The sequence below is a fragment of the Carcharhinus amblyrhynchos genome, chromosome 30 (assembly GCF_965287045.1).
Source record: "Carcharhinus amblyrhynchos chromosome 30, sCarAmb.v2.hapA, whole genome shotgun sequence".
Classification (NCBI taxonomy): domain Eukaryota; kingdom Metazoa; phylum Chordata; class Chondrichthyes; order Carcharhiniformes; family Carcharhinidae; genus Carcharhinus; species Carcharhinus amblyrhynchos.
In genome coordinates, this window is record NC_137353.1 from 4,214,843 (window position 1) to 4,239,066 (window position 24,224).

At 43.2% G+C, this 24,224-nt stretch overlaps 1 protein-coding gene across 2 annotated transcripts in view; it reads right to left on the reverse strand.

Annotated features, from left to right (window-relative positions):
* Positions 1–23,198, reverse strand: part of LOC145360091 (uncharacterized) — a 37,228-nt gene extending 14,030 nt beyond the window's left edge. Inside the window, exons 1-3 of one of the 2 annotated variants that reach the window (XM_080215044.1) lie at positions 23,027–23,198; positions 18,492–18,579; positions 11,777–12,084 (exon numbers count right to left, since the gene is read on the reverse strand). The gene's annotated coding sequence lies outside the window, so the exon portion shown is untranslated. Of the gene's footprint in view, positions 1–11,776; positions 12,203–18,491; positions 18,580–23,026 lie in introns of those variants that run through there. The other variant, XM_080215046.1, reaches the window with a different exon arrangement.
* Positions 23,199–24,224: the final 1,026 nt, after the last annotated feature.

Genomic DNA, 24,224 nt, shown 5'->3' on the forward strand with positions numbered 1-24,224 from the left:
GCTAGCTATAGGCCAGTAGTGGCCCTATTTCTACCTCGAGATGCTGGGATTTCCAGAATGGAGAAACTAAAGTTTTAATTCTCCAACCAAAGGACTAATCCACAGCGGGTGTTGCAAAGCTTGAACATCCAGCATCACGTGAGCATTCTTATTTTCAGTGTTAAACCTGGGCTGGTCTATATTTGTGAAGAGGTTTGTTGTGTTGTGTTAAAGTACATACAATATCAGGATTTTTTTCTTGTTTGTAATTGGTAAAAATTTTTGCTAATTTTCTTTCTATATGATAACCATATTCTTAAATAAACTCTGTTTGATAAAAGCTCCCTAGTGGGTCATTCGAATCATACCTGGAGTGAAACATCTTGTGTCAAAATTCAAAGTGTGAAACGTATGGTCTGGGCTGAGACAGCTTAAAAACTTTTGGTGTTTCTGACCTGGATTATAACAATTGGAGGCTTTTTTGCAGGATTAAAATCTATATTTCTCGATTGTTTTGGGATTATTGGATGCAGACAGTGAGTGGTGAGCATATTTGTGTTTTCTTTTCAGGTGTTGTATTCAGAACATAGAAATTTACAGCACAGATTCAGGCCCTTCAGCCCTCCAAGCCTGCACTGACCATGTTGCCCAACTGAACTAAAACCCTCTACTCTTCTGGGAGAGTTTGTAATATATATAAATGATTTGGAGGAGAATGTAATTGGTTTGATTATTAAGTTTGCAGACAACACAAAGTTTGGTGCAATTGCAGATAGCCCTCTATTTCCATCCTATTTATATATTTGTCCAGATGCCTCTTAAAAGTCACTATTGTATCTGCTTCTACTACCTACCCCAGCAGCGAGTTCCAGGCACCCACCACCTTCTGTGTTTAAAAAAAAAACTTGCTTCGTACATCTCCTTTAAACCTTGTCTCTCTTACCTTAAACCTATGACCCCCAAGTAACCGACCCTTCCGCCCTGGGAAAAAGCTTCTGACTATGCACTCTGTTCATGCCCCTCATAATCTTGTAGACTTCTATCAGGTTGCCCTTCAATCTCTGTTGTTCCAGTGATAACAAACCAAGTTTCTCCAATCTCTCATAGCTAATGCCCTCCATACCAGGCAACATCCTGGTAAATCTTTTCTGTACCCTCTCCAAAGCCTCCACATCCTTCTGGTAGTGTGGCGACCAGAGTTGAACACTATATTCCAAGTGCAGCCTAACTAAGGTTCTATAAAGCTGCAACATGACTGGCCAGTTTTTAAACTCAATACCCTCGTCAATGAAGGCAAGCATGCCATATACCTTCTTGACTATCTTCTGCACCTGCATTGCCACTTTGTGATCTGTGTATCTGTACACATATGTCCCTCTGCCTATTAATACTCTTAAGGGTTCTGCTGTTTACTGTATATTTCCCATCTGCATTAGGCCTTCCAAAATGCATTACCTCACATTTGTCCAGATGAATCTTCATCTGCCATCTCTCTGCCTAAGTCTCCGACTGTTCTATACCCTGCTGTTCCCTCTTGGTCCTCATTGCTATCTGCAATTCCCCCAAACTTTGTGTTGTCTGCAAATTTAATAATCAAACCAGTTACATTCCCCTCCAGATCATATATATACATATATATTACAACCAGCCAAGGTCCCAGCACTGATCCCTGAGGAATGGCACCAGTCACAGCCCTCCATTCAGAAATGCACACTTCCACTGCTACCTTCTGTCTTCTACAACCGAGCTAGTTCTGTATTCATTTTGCTAGCTCATCTCTGATCCCGTGCAACTTCACCTTATGTACCAGTTTGCCATGATAGACCTTGTCAAAAGCTTTACTGAAGTCCATGTAGACAACATCCATTGCCCTACCCTCATCAGTCATCTTTGTCACTTCCTTAACAAACTCAACTAAGCTAGTGAGACATGACCCCTCCCCTTCATAAAATCATGTTGCCTCTCACTAATATGCCCACTTAGGTTTAGTTAGGGAGTGTCTTGTGGAATAATGGCTCTCTTTTAGAGGCTAAATTGTTCCTGGGGGTGGAAGAAGTCACTCAGGGGGTTTACAAAAGGTAAAACAAAGCTTTTGGCATTAGCAAGAACGTTGTAGTTGACATTATCTGTTGATGTAAGGAAAGAGGAGATAATTGTGGTGACAAGTCAGCATTTAGAATTTCCAGAAACACAGTCAGAATCATTGGGAATGGCTAGAATTCAGTTACAAATGAAGCAACATGAATTCAAGGGAAAGAGATGGATTAGCAAAAGCCAGAGTAAGGGAGGCCATTGCCCCAGAAAAAGCAAGAGAAAATGGGGGAAGGGGAGGGGGCAGAAAGCATGCGACTACTTGAATTGCAAGCAAGGGAAATAGTGAGAAACGAAAGAGAAAAAGAGAGAATTTGAACTTGGGAAACTGGAAATGAAAAGTGGAAGTCAATTTAAATGTTGTGAGTAAAGGGAAAAGTACAAGTTGAGAATAGTGATGAGGACACTAGGTGCTATGACAATGGATGAATGGACACTGCTCAACAGTCACAGACCAGAGTGTTCCCTTCCTGTCAGGGAACACTTCAGCAGTCAAGGGCATTCAGCCTCCGATCTTCAGGTAAGCATTCTCCAGGGCGGCTTCAAGACACGAAAATGCAGAATCGCCGAGCAGAAACTTGATAGCCAAGTTCCATACGCATCAGGGCGGCCTCAATTGGGATTGTGGGTTCATGTTCTAAAATTTTACTAACTGTCCTGGCTTGAGACAATGCACACCTCTTTAATCTGTGCTTATCCCTCTCTCCACTCGCATTTACTGTACCTGTAAAGGCTTGATTATCTGTAAAGACTTGCATGCCAACCATTATCTTGCCCTGTTTGTGAATCCAACTTTCCACTCACCCGATGAAGGAGCAGCGCTCCAAAAGCTCGTGATAGCAAATAAATCTGTTGAACTTTAACCTGGTGTTATGAGATTTCTTACTGTAATTCCCATTGATGTGGACAGGGCCATGTCCTCCACTAGCTTCCTGAAGTCAATGACTAACTCCTTAATTTTACTGACATCAAGGGAGAGATTATTGTTGTTCCACCATTTTACCAGATTCTCAATCACTTTTCTGTACCTCTGTTCCTGGATAACTGTCCTATTCTGCAGGGCATTAGTGCTGACCATTGCTGCCACTGCTTCCTGTGCTGGGTTTATGTCCTTGCAATCTCTTAAGTGAGGCATTGGAGAACTTTGGGGCAGATTTTCTGGCACCCATCACTTTCTGGCTACATATAAAGTGGGGCTACTGTGTGCTCAGGCAGCCTTGAAATGTGCTGTCCCGATGACAGCAGTACAAAGGTGATCGTGGTGTGAGTGAATAAGATGCTGCCCTCCAACAATACAGTATGGAGCCCACGGTTAAAATTTGTTTTTCTTAAGTGCCACACTGTATAGTAGGAAAAGCTGCCATTGCAGTTGGTACTTGAACACCATTTTTTCACTTTCACATCATCCTTTGCCCATATTGGGGAAAACCCTGGCCTTGGCAGACCCCTTAAGAGTATTGATAGGCAGAGGGATCTGGATGTACAGGTACGTAGATCGCTGAAAGTGGCAACGCAGGTGGAGAAGATAGTCAAGAAGGCATACCACATACTTGTCATCATTAGCCAGGGTATTGAGTTTAAAAATTGGTAAGTCATGTTGCAGCTTTATAGTACCCTAGTTAGGCTGCACTTGGAATAAAGTATTCAATTCTAGTTGCCACACTATCAGAAGGATGTGGAGGTTTTGGAGAGGGTACAGAAAAGATTTACCAGGAAGTTGCCTAGTGTGGAGGGCATTAGCTATCAGGAGAGGTTGGAAAAACTTGGTTTGTTCCCACTGGAACTATGGCGGTTGAGGAGTGACCTGATAGAAGTCTACAAGATTATGAGGGGCATGGACAGAGTGGATAGTCAGAAGCTTTTTCCCAGAGTGGAAGAGTCAATTACTAGGGGACATATGTGTAGGGTGTGAGGGGCAAGGTTTAAAGGAGATGTGCGAGGCAAGTTTTTTACAGAGGGTGATGGGTGCCTGGAACTCACTGCCGGGGGAGGTAGTGGAAATGGATACGACAGTGAGTTTTAAGGGGCATCTTGACAAATACATGAATAGGATGGGAATAAAGAGGTATGGTCCCCGGAAGGATAGGGAGTTTTAGTTCAGTCAGGCAGTATGGTTGGTGCACGCTTGGAGGGCTGAAGGACCTATTCCTGTGCTGTAATTTTCTTTGTTCTTTGGTCAATTATCCAAACTCCCATAATGGCGTCCATTCCTTCAACTGTTTTTTTTTCTTAACTATTTTGGGTTGTTTTCTATAAGTGCAATTTTGGAGAAAAAGGGTAGTGTCAAAATGGGGAAGGGCACACAGGGAAGTAAGAGTGGGTTGGAAGGAGAAGTGATGAAGAAGTAATGCTGGGAATATGTATGATTCTCTGAACTGCACTGTATCTGAGAGTGCATTAGAAGCAGAACAGTACATTTTTATTTAACCTGTCTTTGCACAGTCATAAGAGAACTTGCAGGTTACTATGTCCACTTCTCAAATGGATTGTCTCAGGCTGAAAGTTTGGACAGGCTAGGTTTGTATCTGCTGGTATTTAGAACTGTGAGATTTGATTGAAAGATTCCAGATCTTGAAGGGTTTTGAGAGGGCGTTTGTGGAAAGCATGTTTCCTCATGTGGGAGAATCCAGAAGCTGAAATGTGACTCTCGTCAATAGGGAAGAGGTGGGGCACAGAGTCTCAGCCCGCATGGGAGACTGGCTGCTGGGCTCCAGTGGCACCATTGCCAGTATACTGGGAGTTCTGTCATTGTGCCTTGTTCCTCAGGCTCTGCCCCCAATAGGCCCGTTTCCTTAGGCTTCTAACTCCATTAGGCCCTGTCCCCTTAGGCCTCATCTCCTTGGTATTGCCTGGTGCCACCTACCAGGCGCGAGGATGATTTTGCCGGCAGGACGGACCAGAAAGTTGAGGAATCTGGCGTGAACCCAATTTTTTGCCTCTTCTCCTATTTTACCGGCTCATCATGTTGGTCGATCGGTGTAACGAGCCAGTAAGATCCCACCTGATGTGTAGTCTGTGCTATGGTTGTTTCAGCCATTCCGATGGATGAAATGATTGTAGAGATGGAGTATTGTGTATTTGAGGACAGGACTGGCATTGCTCCACACTTTCTTCTATTTGTGTGTCAAGTCCCAGCCACTTGACGTAACTTCTTGCAAACTCTTCCATTCTTACTATCCCTGGATGACTCTCATGCAGTTGATCCAGGATTTGACTTCACAAACATGGAGGAATAATCTCTGTGATCCCCCAAAGCAGTGCTCCATTTTGGACAGTTAATTCAAGTTTCCTCACAATATAAGGTCTGAATTCAAGATTCCTCTGTTTGTCCAGTGATGTTTCTCTTAACACCATGTTCATAACCTCCCCATCACCAGATCATTCCTCACGTGGGACAAAATTATTGGTACATTCTCTACCTGTGAAAAGTATAATATGTTGATCTAGGTATTTTGTGAATTGGTTTTGTTCTGAATTGGCAATCTTGATAATCCACCTGCTGGCATTGGTATGTTCTCTGACCTCCTTTACTTGATATAATAATTATGCGCTGCTAGTATTAAAGATATTCTTTATAGTCTGGTAGCATGTTTTATGAAGGGAAAGTCATACTTGACAAACTTGCTTCAGTTCTTTGAGGATGTAACCAGCAATGTAGATAGCGGGGAACCAAGGTGTGTGGTATATCTCGGCTTCCAGAAAGCATTTCACAAAATGCTACATAAAAGACTGATCCAGAAGGTGAGGCCGCAGGGGACTGGGGGTAGAGTACTAGATTGGATTGAAGATTGCTTACTGTCAGTCAGCCAGAGGGTTCAGATGGTGACTAGTGGAGTGCCCCAGGGGTCGGTGCTGGGGCCTCAGCTATTTACCATTTATAGAGATGATCTGGAGGAGGGAACCGAGTGTAGGATGTCGAAATTTGCTGATGGCACCAAAATTGGTGGAAAGGCAAATTGTGCGGAGGGTGGGGAGAGTCTACAGAAGGATCTAGATAGGCTGGGCAAATGGGCTAGGAAATGGCAAATGGAATTTAATGTTGGCAAGTGCGAGGTGGTCCACTTTGGTAGGAATAATGGTAGGAAGGATTATTACTTACGTGGAGAAAAACTGCAGCATGCGACGGTGCAGAGGGACCTCGGGATCCTTGTGCATGAGTCGCAAAAACCCAGCTTGCAGGTGCAGCAGGTGGTCAGGAAGGCGAATGGGATGCTGGCCTTCATCGCGAGGGGGATTGAATATAAAAGTAGGGAGGTCTTGCTGCAGCTGTATAGGGCATTGGTGAGGCCGCAGCTGGAGTACTGTGTGCAGTTTTGGGTGCCGTACTTACGCAAGGATATTTTGGCCTTGGAGGGAGTGCAGAGGAGGTTTACTAGGCTGATGCCGGAGTTGAGGGGGTTGAGCTATGAGGAGAGGCTGAATAAATTAGGCTTGTACTCGTTAGAGTTTAGAAGAATGAGGGGAGATCTCATTGAGACGTATAAGATGATGAATGGGATGGATAGGATAGAGGTGGAGAGACTCTTCCCGCTCAGAAAGGACAGTAGGACTAGGGGGCACAGCCTCAAGATAAAGGGGGGGCGGTTTAGAATGGAGTTGAGGAGGAACTTCTTCACTCAAAGGGTGGTGAATCTCTGGAATTCTCTGCCCGTTGAAGTGGTGGAGGCTGCCTCGCTAAATATTTTTAAGACGCGGGTTGATGGGTTTTTGATAAGCGAGGGGATTAAGGGTTATGGGGAGAGGGCGGGAATGTGGAACTGAGCCACGACAGATCAGCCATGATCTTATTGAATGGCGGGGCAGGCTCGAAGGGCTAGTTGACCTACTCCTGCTCCTATTTCTTATGTTCTTATGGTTGGCAAAATGTAACTAGTGGGCTGCCACAGTGGTCAGTCCTGGGACCTGAACTGTTTGTAATCTATATAAATGATCTGCAAGCAGGGGCAGAGTGAAACATAGTATCATTTGTGGATGATATTAAAATAGGTGGGAAAGCAGACAGTTAAGACAATATAAAGATTCTATAGGTAGATATAGATGGGCTAGGAAAATGGCCCAAATTTGGCAGATGGAATTTAATGTGAGGTTATCCATTTTGGCAGAAAAAATAAGCAAATTATTACCTAAATGGAAAAGCAGATTCAAAATGCATCTGGACAGAGGAATCTGGTTGTCTACGTTCATGAATTGCAGAGAGTTGGTATGCAGGTGTAGCACACCATAAAAAAGGCAAATGGAATGTTGGAATTTATTGCAAAAAGACTGGAGAATAGAGTATTGTGTCCAGTTTTGGTTTCTTTATTTGAGGAAGGATTTGGTGGCATTGGGGGCAGTTCAGAGAAGGTTCACCAGATTGATTCTGGGGATGAAGCGGGGGGGATTATGAGGAGAGATTGCACAGTTTGGACTTGTGCTCACTGGAGTTTAGAATGATGAGAGGGGATTGAGATATATCAAATTTTAAAAGGGATTAATAAAGTAAATGTAGATCAAGATATTTTGGCCTTGGAGGGAGTGCAGAGGAGGTTTACTAGGCTGATACCGGAGTTGAGGGGGTTGAGCTATGAGGAGAGGCTGAATAAACTAGGCTTGTACTCGTTAGAGTTTAGAAGAATGAGGGGAGATCTCATTGAGACGTATAAGATGATGAATGGGATGGATAGGATAGAGGTGGAGAGACTCTTCCCGCTCAAGAAAGACAGTAGGACTAGGGGGCACAGCCTCAAGATAAAGGGGGGGCGGTTTAGAACGGAGTTGAGGAGGAACTTCTTCACTCAAAGGGTGGTGAATCTCTGGAATTCTCTGCCCGTTGAAGTGGTGGAGGCTGCCTCGCTAAATATTTTTAAGAAGCGGGTTGATGGGTTCTTGATAGAGGGGATTAAGGGATATGGGGAGAGGGCGGGAAAGTGGAACTGAGTCACGACAGATCAGCCATGATCTTATTGAATGGCGGGGCAGGCTCGAAGGGCTAGATGGCCTACTCCTGCTCCTATTTCTTATGTTCTTATGTTCAAATGCTTTTTCTTATGTGGCAATCTAGAATAAGCAGTCACAGGTATAGGTAGATTTAAAATTGAGATGAGAATGAACTACTCACAGAGGGTGGTGAATTTGTGGAACTCACAGCCCCATAGTGTAGTGGAGTATGAATTGTTAATGGTTTCAAGTGGGAGGTAGATACATTTCTAATAAAAAAAAGAAAATAGATATGAGGAACAGGTTGGGAGGTGGATTTCCCTAGACCAGGGAGAGATCAACCATGATCTGATTAAATGGTGGAGCAGGCTCAAAGAGCTGGATTTGCCTACATCTGCTCCTCCATTCCTATGTTCCTACATTCCTAGACAACTTGCAGCTAATGATAGAATTCCTTGTAAGGGCCAAAAATTGTTGTCATCGGTCTGTGGTCAGCCAACAAAGTCTCCCAAATAGGTATTGGTGAAATCTTTTGATTCCAAAAATTATGATTAAGGGCTTTGTTTTCACATTGAGCATAATTCTGTTCAGTGCTTAAAGTTCAAGGTGCAAATACTATTGGGTTGTTCTTCCCCTGTTGACATGATATGTGAGACAACTGCACCCACCCCATTGGATAATGCGTCACATGGTAACTGAATTTTCAACTTTGGGTTAAATTGGACCAATACTTTTTCTTTACTAATTTTCTTTAGGTTGACAGCTCAGTAGCTTGATGCTACTAGGATGTTCGCTTGCACACTCTAGTGAGGCAGGATTGATCCCCTGGCTTGTTGGTAATGGTAGAGTGGGGGATATACCATTCCCCACTCTGCCATGAGGGCTATGAGATTACAGATTGTGGTTGAGTACAATTCTGCTTCTGCTGATGACCCACAGTGCCTCTGTCCAATACTGAGTTGTGAGATCTGTTCAAACTTTATTCCATTTAGCATACACAACCCAATGGAGGGTTCCTCAATGTTAAATTGAAACTTTGTCTCCACAAGAATTATGCAGTGGACACTCTTCCCAGTACTGTCATGGATGGATACATCTGTGGGAGGCAGGTTGCTAAGGATGAGGTCAAGTCTGTTTTCCCTCTTTTTGGTTCCAGCTGCAGACTCAATCTAGCAGCGTACGTCCTTTAGGACCTGGCCAGTTCGGTCCGCAGTGTACAACCAAGCAATTCTTGATGGCGGACATGACTGGTGATGTCCTCAACCAGAGTACATACTGTTATCCTCAACGGTATTCAACATGGCAAGCAATGGGTAAGATAGGGTGGGGGTAATGGCATGTGGTAATCAGCAGGAGTTTTTCTAGTGGAAAAAAATTGAAATAAATTGGGACTTTACAGGGCATTCATATTGTAGGATGGGTGTGAGTAGGACGCCAAACAGGTGCTGGAGTGTGACGACTTGGGGATTTTCACATTGCGTTGATAAATGTAAGCCTACTTGTGAACAGTGGGTGTTGCAATGTATAACAGGAAAAGGTTGCAGTTAGGGGTTTCAGCAAAGAGCAATTTGAAATGGAGTATGATGATTTTGCAACATAAGAAGCAAGTTGAGGCTGCTAAGGATGAATGGGAGTGTTGCATTTTGTGTGGGTTGGAATGCAGGGTCACAAATTTCTCAGTGAATTGGAGTTTGTGTTGGGTGCTGCTGCAGAGTCCAGTGTAAAGAACGTTGAGCGACTGAGCATGCATGGGGTTTTGAAATTAAATGGTATGAGGAAATGCTGCAAAAATCAAAGCTGAAGCTATATCTTATTAAACATCCTCATATTATATTCACCACACTATATCAAAATTCTTACGAAAATAATTAATTGTCTCAGGATCTTCAGAAAGTACCTGGCTATATTGCAACACAAGTGGAGAAAGTTGTTAGAAAGGCTTATGGAATGCTAGCCTTTATAGGAAGGGGAATAGAGTATAAGAGCTGCCGTCTAATGCTTCAGTTGTACAGAACGTTGGTTAGACCGCATTTGGAGTACTGCGTCCAGTTCTGGTCACCTTACTACCGGAAGGACGTGGAGACTCTGGAGAGGGTGCAGAGGAGGTTTACCAGGATGTTGCCTGGCATGGAGGGACTAGGTTACGAGGAAAGGTTGGAGAAACTGGGACTTTTCTCTTTGGAAAGATGGAGATTGAGGGGGGACATGATAGAGGTATATAAGATACTGAAGGGAGAAGATAGAGTCAATAGTGAGAGACTGCTCCCTAGACTGGGTACAAATACGAGAGGTCATGATCTGAGGGTGAGGGGGGAGAGGTATAATTTGGATGTGAGAGGAAGGTTCTTTACGCAGAGGGTCGTGGGGGTATGGAACGCGCTACCGAGTAGGGTGGTGGAGGCAGGAACGTTGGACTTGTTTAAGATTCAATTAGACAGACACATGAGTGAAACGAGGATGGAGGGTTATAGTAGGGGCTATTAAATAAGGTCAGAGCCTCGGGAGACACTGGAAATGCAGACTTGTATGTTAACGTTTTTGTCTTTTTATTCCGCAGGTGGAGGTCCACATTGTTGTCAAACGAGGGGCATGCACACGGTGGGTCGTGCGTGGACTGCTCTTGGAGGTTCCGGGTGTGGCCTAGTACTTGGTGTCGGTGTGTGTGCTTGATCCTGGACCGGTAGACGGGTGCCGCAACAGCTCGGTGACTAGCACTGCTAGTTGTGCAGATACATGGATTTGGGCCTGTGTCTGTGGGAGTTTGCGCATTCTCCCTGTGGTTGCGTGGGTTTCCTCCGGGCGCTCCGGTTTCCTCCCACACCCCAAAGATGTGCTCTTAGGCTGATTGGTTTACAAAATTGACACTATTCTCCCCTGAATCTGGCTAAGTTAGGGGTTCCATTCGTAGATACGCAGGGTAGAATAGGTGTAGGAGGATGCGGCGGCGTGGGCTCGTTGGGCCGAAGGGCCTGTTTCCCGTGCTGGGTTGTTCTTTGTTCTTTGTATATTCCAGCATATCTCCCAACAGTTTTAACAGCTATGTTTCACATCAGTGATATTGATTTATATGTTGCTGGTTAGGCCAGCATTTATTGCTCTTGTGAGCCTCCTTCATGAACTTGCAGTCTCTGTGGTGTAGATACATACACAGTGCTGTTAGGGAGGGAGCTCCAGTATTTGACCCAGCGACAGTGATATTCCAATGTATAACAAGTACCAAAAAATGAAAAAAGCTGAATGACAGACAGATGAATGAGGGTCAACTGATGCATTACTGGCTTTAAACTCGGGCAACTCCATCATTTACCATAATGCCTTCCCACTGAATCCATTGTGTGCCTTTAACTTATAATAGCATTCCTGTCTCTGAGTCAGAATTCAGAATATAGCTACAGTGCAAAGAAAAGCTTAAACACTTGGAAGTGTTCAAGTCCTTCTTTGCACTGGAGTTAAATTCTGAATAACATGATAGCATTGGGTGGACTTTGGACAGGATTTTCTGCCCCCCATAGTTCCCTGTGGCAGAGGCAGCTCACCATTAGCCACTGGGGGGTGTGGGGGGGAAATCTTCTGGTCCTGCCCATTCCTACAGTCTTTCACATGGCTTGCCTGTCCCACCATCGGGGAACGTGTCCTGGTACCCACCTATGGTCAGGCTAGAAGTTCCCGCTGGTGGGAAGGGCTAGAAAATCCTGCTTTTAGTTTCTGAAGAAATGCCAATTTCTTATTTTGTGTGTTTATTTTTACAGCTTGAACATAAGTAATTTCTGCATGTGAAAAAAACACTCACCAACAGAGCTTGTCCAACTTTCCTTCTATTTGTTGTAATCAAGAAGGCTTTAAGACTCTGGCATGCTCTCTGCTTGAATTTCTTCTCTGTACTTCACCTAGGTTCGTTTTTATATTTTGATTGTAAAGATGAAAATCTACCCCGGTCTCTTTGGTTACTTTGATGGGCAATGGAATCACTTTGCACACAAAATCTCCACGCACTATTTCCACCCCTCTTCAGACTGACTGTCTCTTTTCCATTTTTTCACTTATTGCCAGCCTTGATACAGGAGTAAATGAGCAATGCACCATCTGCTTCTGACAGACCTGCAGTGAAAAAAGCAAGGAAACCTTGTGTGAAGTGGACCTATCCTTTCTCCCTTGAGAGGGAAAGAACATTATTAACCTTAAATACTAATTATATAATTCGACCCTGTGATTTCCCCTGGCAAACAATTGATCACTTACCACAATGGACTGCTGCGATTGTTGTAGCAATCCTAAATTTCATCACTTTACCTCCGTGGCTCTGTCCCAGAATCATCTTTATTTGAATGAGATCTGAGGCCTAATATCCAGGATAAGCACAGGATATGTGGGTATCTTTTGTGGTTTAAAAAATTTTATTTGAATATTTTTGATTATTTGTTATGTAAATATTGGAAATGGGAGAAGAGGTTGTTCAACTTGACAGGTTTGATGGCAGTGTGCATCATGTGATGAAACTTCCACCCAACCAATAACTTGTTTGTTTACTTTGGGCTTTGCCTTGCATTTATCAGTTCGGCTTCAGTTGTGAAGATGTTTATGTCGACCAATCGTGACTTGCCCTCTATATGACTGCAGTTTTAATGACATAAGTGAGCTTAGATTTTAATTGGACCACCCTGTTATAGTTAGAGAACATGTAAGAAAATCTCAAGCTGTTTTGGTACCTCAGTGCCTCAATCAATCAATGTCACCTCTCCAACTGCTGACCATCTCAGCAGCCTTCAGGATTCCATTTTTACTTGATCGTATTCATTAATGTCAACACATTAAAAGGTTGTAAGGATATGCCCAGCAATTACAGATCAGTCTGCTTAACTTCAGTGGCAAAAGTTTAGAAAAAAAGTATTCGTGATAGAATTAGTAGTCACACAGGAAAATATGGGGTAATGAAGAAGATCAAAGGGGAAATAATGTTTAAATAACTTGGAGTTCTAGAAATACATAGCTGATTCTGAATAATCCTGAATGTATATAACCATCAAGGGGAAGGCGATAGCCTTGTGGTATTATTGTGAAATTATTAATCCAGAAACTCGACTCGTTCTGGGGACCCAGGTTTGAATCCCACCACCCAGGGGGTGGAAATTGAATTCAATTGAAAGTATTTGAACAAAGAACAAAGAAAAGTACAGCACAGGAACAGGCCCTTCAGCCCTTCAAGCTGGTGCTGATCATGATGCTCTAACTTAAAAAACCACCTTTGTCCTTACTCGGTCTGTATTCCTCTATTCCCTCCGTATTCATGTACCCATCCAGATGCCTCATAAATATTGCTAATGTGTCTGCTTCAACCCCTCCTCTGGCAGCGCATTCCAGGCACCCACCACTCTCTGTGTGAAAAACTTCCCCCATCTCTCTTAAACTTTCCCTCTCTCACCTTGAACTTGTGCCCCCTTGTAATTGACACTTCCGGTCTAGGAAAAAGTCTCTGACTATCCACCCCGACTATGCCTCATAATTTTGTAGACCTCTGTCAGGTCTCCCCTCATCTTTGATTTTTCCAGTGTAAACCATCCTAATTTATTCAACCTGTCTTCATAATCAACACCCTTGAGACCAGGCAACATCCCAGAACCTTTTTTGCACTCTCTCTAAAGCTTCCATGTCCTTCTGGTTTCGTGCTGACCAGAATTGCACGCAATACTCCACATGCGGCCTAACCAAGATTTTATATCACTGCGATGTGATTTCCCAACTCTTGGTACTCAGTACCCTTGCTGATGAAGGCAGGCATACCATATGCCTTTTTAGTCACCTTGGTCACCTACGTTACCACTTTTAGGGAACTGCATGTTCAGATCCAGCTATATATTAATGTTCCAAAGGGTTCTGCCATTTACAGTATAATTTACACCTAAATTTGATCCTCCAAAATGCATCACCCCACATCGGTGTTATCTGCAAACTTACTAATCAGATCACCCACATTTTCCTCCAGATCATTTATATATACCACAAATAACACAGCCCCCTGTGGAACACCAAAGAACAAAGAAAATTACAATGCAGGAGCAAGCCCTTCGGTCCTCCAAGCTTGCACTGACCAGGCTGCCCGACTGAACTAAAATGCCCCTAGCCTTCCGGTGACCATATCCCTCCATTCCCATCTATTCATGTATTTATCAACACGCCACTTAAAAGTCACTATCGTGCCTACTTCCACTATCTCCCCTGGCAGTGAGTTCCAGGCACCCGCCACCCTCTGTGTAAAACAAAATTTGCCTCGTACATCTCCTTTAAACCTTGCCCCTCGCACCTTAAACTTATGCACCCTAGTATTCGACTTTTCTACCCTGGGAAAAAGCTTCTGACTGTCCACTCTGTCCATGCCTCTCATAACCTTGTAGATTCCTGTCAGGTCACCCCTCAGCCTCTGTAGTTCCAGTGAGGACAAACCAAGTTTCTCCACCTCTCCTCATAGCTAATGCCCTCAATACCAGGCAACATCCTGGTAAAACTTTTCTGTACCCTCTCCAAATCCTCCACGTCCTTTTGGTAGTATGGCTATCATTACCACTAGCTACAGGTTTCCATTGTGAAAAAAAACCTTTCCACTGCTACTCTCTGTCTTTTATAACTAATCCAGTTCTGTATCCATCTAGCCAGCCCACCTTGAATCCCATGTGGGATCCTATCAAACACCTTACTAAAGTCCATATAAACTACACCCACAGCCCTTCCCTCATTAATTATCTTCGTCACCTCTTCAAAAAATTCAATCAAGTTGGTGAGACATGACCTTCCCTGGACAAACCATGCTACCTGTCACTAACTAGTTCATTTTCTTCCAAATGTGCACATATCCTGTCCCTCAGGATCTTCTCCTAAAGCTTCCTCACCACTGATGTCAGGCTTACTTGCCTATAATTACCTGGATGATCCCTGCTTCCTTTCTCAAACAAGGGAACAACATTGGTTATTCTCCAGTCCTCTGGAACCTTGCCTGTGGTCAAAGAGGATGTGAAGATGTCTATAAGGCCCCAACTATTTCTCCCCTTGCCTTCCACAGTAACCCGAGATAGATCCCATCCTCCTTTGGGGACTTATCTACCTTAATGAAATTTTAGATACCCAGCACTTCCTCCTTCGATATATTGATGTTTTCTAGAGCTTTCACACACCTATTCCTGACCTCAACATCCGTCATGGCTTTCTCCTTGGTGAATACTGATACAAAGTACTCATTAAGGATCTCACCCACTTCCTGTGGCTCCATGCATGACTCCCCTCCATTACCCTTGAGTGGTTGACTTTTAGAATCCCTACAATGCAAAAAGAGACCATTCGGCCCATCAAATCTGTACCAATCATAATCCCACTCAGGCCCTACCCACGTAACCCATGCATTTACCCTATCTATTCCCCCTGACACTAAAGGGCAATTTAACATGGCCGATTCACCTAACCTGCACATCTTTGGACTGAGGGGGGAAACTGGAGCACCTGGAGGAAACCCATGCAGATACAGGGGAACATGCAAACTCCACACAGTGACCCAAGCCAGGAATTGAACCTGGGTCCCTGGTGCTGTGAGGCAACAGTGCTAACCACTGTCGCACCGTGCCACGATGAACTCACCTGATGAACGAGCAGTGCTCCGAAAGCTCATGATACTAAATAAACCTGTTGGATTTTAACCTTATGTTGTGAGACTTCTTATTCATTCAATTAAGCATCCTCACCCGAGGACCACTCTTGTTCTTAACACATCTAACAAATTGCTCTCCAATTGCATCAAATTAAGAATCTATTGATGACTATGAAATCATTGTTGGAAAAACCCACTTGGTTCACTAATGTCCTTTTGGGAAGGAAATCTGCTGTCCTTACCTGATCTGGCCCATATGACTCCAGAACCACAGCAATGTGGTTGACTCTCAACTGCCCTCTGAAATGGCCTAACAAGCCACTCCGTTCAACGGCAATTAGGGATGGGCAATAAATGCCGGCCCAGCCAGTGATGCCCATGTCCCACAAATTAATTTTTAAAATGTGTTCCTAGAAGATCTGGATCTGAAAAATCTAACTTGGCTGCACCTTGTCAACAGGAAAATCAGAACAGATTAAAATTCCAAAGAAAATATGACCCAGTTCAAATTGAAAGAATGAATAACTTGGATTTGCAACTTGTAACTGAAAGCATTTCATTGTAACTGAAAGCATTATTATTACAAAATAATAAATCATGTTATTGCTTTCAAATATACTCTTTTAAAAAGTAGAATTGAGTGAGCCAAATTCAAATCGTGTGATGTTAACTACTTTAAATTACTTCTGCAACAACAGAATGCATGTAAACCGGCAAAACAGAATCCAATTCTAACAATAAGATAATGAGTGTTTGGTGCTGAACTTTGGCAGGGAGTGGAGATTAGGAAAGAATGTCTTATCAAAATGTGTTCATGAGCCTCTGGTTGAATTTTGTTTTTTTGTTAACTTGTTTCCTGGTTAGAATCCAATTCTAACAATAAGATAATGAGTGTTTGGTGCTGAACTTTGGCAGGGAGTGGAGATTAGGAAAGAATGTGATCTTTTGTCTTATCAAAATGTGTTCATGAGAACATAAGAACATAAGAAATAGGAGCAGGAGTAGGCCATCCAGCCCTTCGAGCCTGCCCCACCATTCAATAAGATCATGGCTGATCTGTCGTGGCTCAGTTCCACTTTCCCGCCCTCTCCCCATAACCCTTAATCCCCTCTCTTATCAAAAACCCATCAACCCGCTTCTTAAAAATATTTAGCGAGGCAGCCTCCACCACTTCAACGGGCAGAGAATTCCAGAGATTCACCACCCTTTGAGTGAAGAAGTTCCTCCTCAACTCCGTTCTAAACCGCCCCCCCTTTACTTGAGGCTGTGCCCCCTGGTCCTACTGTCTCTTTTGAGCGGGAAGAGTCTCTCCACCTCTATCCTATCCATCCCATTCATCATCTTATACGTCTCAATGAGATCTCCCCTCATTCTTCTAAACTCTAACGAGTACAAGCCTAGTTTATTCAGCCTCTCCTCATAGCTCCTCATGAGCCTCTCCTCAGCCTCTCCTCATGAGCCTCTGGTTGAATTTTGTTTTTTTGTTAACTTGTTTCCTGGTGCAAGAACTAACTTGCTTTCAGAGGAAAGTTTCAAAATGCAGCGTTAAGCAATTTCTTTTTGTTAGGTGTGTCCCAATCTTTTAGATTCCCTGCAGCATTCCTGCTGGTGAGCACTCATTCACGCGCCACCACCCCCCCCCCCACCCCTGCTCCCCGCCCTACCGACCATTGTCTCTCCTCCCCCCCGCCCACCTACCATTGTCTCTCCTCCCCCCTGCCCTACCTACCATTGTCTCTCCTCCCCCCAGCCTACCTACCATTGTCTCTCCTCCCCCCCACCTACCTACCATTGTCTCTCCTCCCCCCCACCTACCTACCATTGTCTCTCCTCCCCCCCGCACCTACTATTGTCTCTCCTCCACCCCCCACTACCTACCATTGTCTCTCCTCCACCCCGCCTACCTACCATTGTCTCTCCTCCCCCCCACCTACCTACCATTGTCTCTCCTCCCCCCCGCACCTACCATTGTCTCTCCTCCACCCCCCACTACCTACCATTGTCTCTCCTCCACCCCGCCTACCTACCATTGTCTCTCCTCCACCCCGCCTACCTACCATTGTCTCTCCTCCACCCCGCCTACCTACCATTGTCTCTCCTCCCCCTGCCTACCTACCATTGTCTCTCCTCTCCCCCACTACCTACCATTGTCTCTCCCTCCCTCCTGTCTGATTCCCAGCTATGACCTTCTAACAATTTGGGCCTTCACCTTCAAATGACAACCAACCCCTCAACCTAGCAAGCTGCTGCATAGAAAATCGGGATAATGCGCTGAAATTCCATGCCTCCTATTTCCAGGTTTCCAGGACACTGAAATTGGTGCCAGTTGAGGGTTGCCAACTGTGATTAAATGTATTCCTGGAAGGTTCATCACATGGCTTTCTCCCTGTACTTTAGCCAGTGTAAGAAGTCTCACAACATCAGATCAGATGACGAAGGGGGCAAACCCCAAAAGCTTGTGAGTTTACTATCAAATAAATTGGTTGGACTCTAACCTGGTGTTGAGACTTCTTACTGTGTTTACGTTGGCATCTCAACATCATGACTGTAGCCATTGGTCACTCAACACATGCATCTTTGTGACATACTCCCTTCCTGGCTCAATTGGAAAGCAACACAACTCAATACCCAATCAAAGGATGCTTGACTCTGAGCCAAACAACCTCCCTCAACTCTGCACTGCCTTGAGTTTCAATATTTTTATGTTTTACAAAGAAAAACACTTAAAGAAAATGTAGAAGAACATATTTTTAAATGTCCCACTGATATTTCTCCACAGTTGCAAAAAGCACTACCCTGGAGTTTACTTCAATTACTGGAGACTCCGGGCTGATCCTGGAGGTTGGTACCCTTACCCCAATTCCTCCACACTTACCTATTCCATGCTGTTGTCTTGTTAACTCCCTCTGTAATCAAAAACAATACCAGAAAGTGCTGGACAAAGTCAGTTGGTCTGGCTGCATCTGTGGAGAGAGAAACAGAGGTTAACATTTAGAGTTTTATGTAACCAAAAGAGAAAATGCTGGAAAATCGAAGCAGGTCTGGCAGCATCTGTAAGGAGAGAAAAGAGCTGGCGTCAAGTCCAGATGATCAAAGATTCCAGCATCCTCATTAATTTGCTTTTATTTAGCGTTTTATGTGACTGTTCTTCAAAAAAGATTCCCCTGTAATCCAGCTTGTTATTGTGTACACTTCATCTCCCCAATTCCACTGTTGACTAGGGCCTATACCTGAGCTGGGTGCATCGATAGTCCAGGCTGTAGTGTCGAAAAGAAACTGAATACAGGCTCTTCAGCCATTGACAAAGGGTCATCTGGGCTTGAAATGTCAGCTCTTTTCTCTCCTGACAAATGCTGCCAGTCCTGCTGAGATTTTCCAGCATTTTCTCTTTTGGTCTTCTATCACTCTGCCTGAATAAATAGTTTGGACTCAAAAGTAGTTTTTGTTACAGTTGATCCCACAGTGAATCCTAACCTGCTGTCATATCCTGTTAACAGTAGTCAGCCAGTCCTGTTTATTTATTCATTGTAAACACAGATATTTGATCCTCACTGGGTTGTCATGACTACCCATTCCATTAAGCATCAGGGCCTGCATATCAGGTAGATCTTGCCATTTGCACAGAATTCCTCCATTGTAGAATATTAATATTCTTCAAAAGATTCAAAAACAGCTTATATTTATATAACATCTGTATTTAACATAAAGAGACATTAGAACAGGTGACCAAAAGCTTGGTCAAAGTGATAAGTTTTCACGAGGGTCTGAAACCATTTGAAAATTTTATCCTCCACAGTTTTATCTGCATAATTCCTCCACATATTGTTCAGAGTGCATGAAGAAGAATTTCTTGATATCTCCCCAAAAATGTTTGTTTATATTAGAATGATACAAATACTTTATTTTCTAACGCTCATTGAATGAAAATTGAAGGATAATATACATCAGAAATGTTGTTTGCATTGTGCAAATTGATTGAGTCGTTGCTGGGCAGACTACAATGTTGTGATAAAGCACAATGTGCTACCACTGATTTCAAAGACAGCGTTCAAACTCTAGTGTTCAGAGAACAGAAGATCACACAGCACGAACACGAGGAAATGCACAGCATAATACTATCCAGTTCAGAAAACTCCCATGGCTGATTTCACCGGGCAAACAAGCACTGATATAATCAACTTTGGAGAATGTCCAGCACCAGTGTAGACTCAATCTAACCCCATTGTTTAAACCAATGACTCGGCCAACTTTTCCTGTAGCCTTAATAAAGTCACCACTAAGGTGACTGCTTCCTGTGTTGTAAAGCCCAGGTCTCTTCAATCGCTCCTCATAACTCTGATATTAATTATGGCTACACAGTATCTCAAGCATGAATGTCTCTCTTTTTTTGTTGGTGACTATCTAGGCCAGTCAGGTACAATATGACTGGAGCATGAAGTAGTTTGACCACCGTCACCTCTGTCTTGCATTCTGCTGTATTTGAACCATGCAATTTCATTCTATTGATTGCTGCTCTGCATTGGTTAGACATATTTGGTTTTAGCTGCGCTGGCATACTGAAGGCTGTAGTGTTGAACTTCATTGTTGAAATTGTCCTTGGGTGTGCCAATTTATTCATTGTAAACACAGACCCAATTTATGTTTGGATTGGTTTCAAGCAAGACTGAGTCATCACACCATGCTCTTTTCAATCTTCCTTGCTGCAATGCCCCGTCTCACCCTCAGCAAACTTCCCGCTGAGTGGAGCTAAACTACAGAACAAACTGGAATTTGTTTAACCTCTGCTGCCTGCAGGTCAAATCCAAGGTCATCCCATTCTCTGTCATTGATCTACAGTATACAGATGATGCCTGTGTCTGTGCCAAGCTCCATAAGACATAGCAGCAGAATTGGGCCACTCGGCCCATCGAGTCTGCTCTGTCATTCAATCATGGCTGATATTTTTCTCATCCCCATTCTCCTGCCTTTTCCCCATAATCCCCGAGCCCCTTATTAATCAAGAATCTATCTATCTCTTCCATTATCAACACCTTCACCGAGGCATACATAGACATGGGCCTTACACTAACATTCCGTACCAACCTGCTTTTGCCACACACCAGTACCTCCCAATTATCAAAATCCATGACAAAGCCTTAGAAAACATAGACCTTTCCATATGTGTGATTACAGTTCAGATGAGTAACCCGCTAGCAGGCAAAGGGCATTGCTTCCCTCTGGTATAGGAAATGTGACTCATTTACATTTGGGGGTAAGGCAGTTGATGTGGTGTATATGGATTTTAGTAAGGCGTTTGATAAGGTTCACCATGGTAGGCTTCTGCAGAAAATGCAGATGTATGGGATTGAGGGTGATCTAGGAAATTGGATCAGGAATTGGCTAGCAGATAGGAGACAGAGGGTGGTGGTTGATGGTAAATATTCATCATGGAGTTCGGTTACGAGTGGTGTGCCTCAGGGATCTGTTTTGGGGCCACTGCTGTTTGTAATTTTTATTAATGATCTGGATGAGGGTACAGTTGGGTGGATTAGTAAATTTGCTGATGACACCAAAGTCGGAGGTGTGGTAGATAGTGAGGAAGGGTGTCGTAGTTTGCAGGAAGACCTAGACAGGTTGCAGAGCTGGGCCGAGAGGTGGTGGATGGAGTTTAATGCGGAGAAGTGTGAGGTAATTCACTTTGGTAGGAATAACAGATGTGTTGAGTATAGGGCTAACGGGAGAACTTTGAATAGTGTGGATGAGCAGAGGGATCTAGGTGTATGTGTACATAGATCCCTGAAAGTTGGGAATCAAGTAGATAAGGTTGTTAAGAAGGCATACGGTGTTATTCCTATAAATTGGTTAAATGTGTTAAGGTTCAATGCAAATTACATGAATCAAACTTCACAGAATGACAAATCAGCAAAGTAATGTCCTAATTTCAGTGACTGTTAGTAACAGGCTCGATAGAAATGAAACGTTCTGAGACAATCTTGAAGATTCCATGAAAAACCACACATACTGGAGAAATTTCAGTTACAAAGAAAGAAAGACTGATATTTAGACATAACCTCAGAATATTCCAATGTGCAATGCAACCAATTAAATAGAGGACTTGCTCACTACTGCACCAGAAGATTGGGCTTGATTTTTGTTCCTGCAATGGAATTTGAACCCTGAGACAATTTGGTTTGGGGTCAGTTCATGAGCACGCAAGTTTATGGGACAGAATTTAAATTCAAAGCTATGATTTGTCACTCAATATAAAGTATTACTGAATGTAAATGAAATATTTTTTTCTATATCAATACTGGGAACATATTGCTGAGGTGGCTCTTGCCTCAATTTTATTTTCCTGCCAATTCTGCCTTCACAAAACTTGACAATTAAATGTTTCCATCCAGATTTGTAACCGTCACAGGTCATTTGTGAGTCTCTCAGAATTGAATCCTGGGAAAAGCTGCTGGAACTTTGGGGACCAATAATTTGTACTGGCCACAGCTCCTGTGCAGACTACGCCAGTAAGAAGTCTGACAACACCAGGTTAAAGTCCAACAGGTTTATTTGAGAGCACGAGACACTTGATATCACTTGTGGCATGTGCTCTCAAATAAACCTGTTGGACTTCTCACTGTGCCCACCCCAGTCCAACGCCAGCATCTCCACATCAGACTAACCCAGCCAGAGGGAGAGTCTAGCTGTGGCTCTTGTGCAATATGTTTCATTACTGGATTCAGGGTGGTTTCTGTCTGAGTGCTGACCCTCACTGCCCAGAAGCTGAGATGTGGGAGACAGTGATTTAATTAAATTTGTTTCGGATTTTTTAAAAAGTTGATATGCTACAAAAAAAGTCCCTAAATTATAAAAGAACATCGGTTAGAAATGACCTAAATTTATGATCTTGTTTTATAGAATTAATATAAATGACTCAGTTTTTCTCATTGCAGTCAATACTGTACAAACAGCAGTAATTTACACTTAAACGTTGCTCTTAAATCTTTTTATTCCTTCTTAATTAATAAATTATGAGTCATTCATTGAAAGCTTCAGCAAATCAGAAAAAGCAATATTTTATGCAGGGCTTGATGATAATGTGAACACTCAACACAGACTAATGACCTTTTGAGCGGATGTAAATTTAGGTCACGGATGGGCACATGATCAGAATCAAATGACTGTCAAGTGTTCAAACCTCCAGTCGTGTATTCAAGCAGAAACAATTGTTGATTGTCAGAAAAACCCATCTGGTTTACTAATGTCTTTTAAGGAAGGAAATCTGCCATCCTTACTCAGCCTTCATGTGACTCCAGAGCCGCAGTAATGTGGTTGATCTCAACTGCCCTCAGAACAAGGGCAACTAGGAATGGGCAATAAATGCCGGCCAGTCAATGATGTCCATGTCCCACAAATGAATTAAAAGAAGATGCTAACCTTACTGATCAGGTGAGTTCATGTTTGTTTCACATGGAGCTCCCAGACAGAAAACCAGCAGAATGGACGATTAGTTTTCGGTTCTGTTGGGAAGGTCATGACCTGAAACATTAATCCCGTGCTTCTCTTTTCACTGATACAGCCAAATCTCCTCGAGCACTTCTGTCAATTTCTGTTCCTATTTCTGATTTTTTGCCCCTGTAACATTTTGCAGGTGGATTAGTCTCTGGTTGCTGCTTCTTGTGACACGAGGGAAAGCGTTCAGCGCTCAGTTCACGCATGTGCAGTACCGGGTTTGCATTATTTTGCAACCAAATCATGTTACCTGGACCCTGCTGGGGCTGAAGGGGAGAGAGACATGACAATGAAGGAGGGGGAGGGAGAAAGAATTTCAAATTGGAAAGGGAGAGAAAGACAAAAACTGGAGGAAAGGAGAGTTGTTGTTGATGTACACCAGCTGTTGTATAATGTTTCTTTTCTCCAAAAATCAGGCAGCTTTAGTGTTTAGTCCCTGAGGACAACCTCATCGTCCAGAAGAATCAGTGTGAGATGTGGGAATCAGTGAAGTGGATTGAGTTTGATTTCATTGATCATTTTTATAACTTGGAATGTAAATTTTTCTAACTATGCATTGTGAATGTTATTGAATGGAATAAAAAAAGCAATGGTGAGAAGTTATTTATGTAATTCACAATGACACAGTGAATTACAGCGCCAAGAACGCGGGTTCGATTCCCAGCTTGGGTCACTGTCTGTGCGGGGTTTGAACCTTCTCCCTGTGTCTGTGTGGGTTTCCTTTGGGTGCTCCGGTTTCCTCCCACAGTCCAAAGATGTGCTGGTTAGGTGCATTGACCGTGCTAAATTCTCCCTCAGTGTACCCGAACAGGTGCCAGAGTATGGCAACCAGGGGATTTTCACAGTAACTTCATTGCAGTGTTAATGTAAGCCTACTTGTGACTAATAAATAAACTTTAAAAACTTTAAAACTTATTATTAGTGGAATTTACTTCATGTTTCGTCACAGGGATAGCTTTTACTTTAAACCTTTCTCAATTTTGTGCTCATTCATTCTCTAATTTAGAAATTATGCCATTTGTTATCGAACAAAAAATCAAAAATGTTATTGGAGGCTTGATGATACTGAGACACACAACTTGAGTAATCGCAAAAGCATAAACAGGGCAAATATCAAACTATC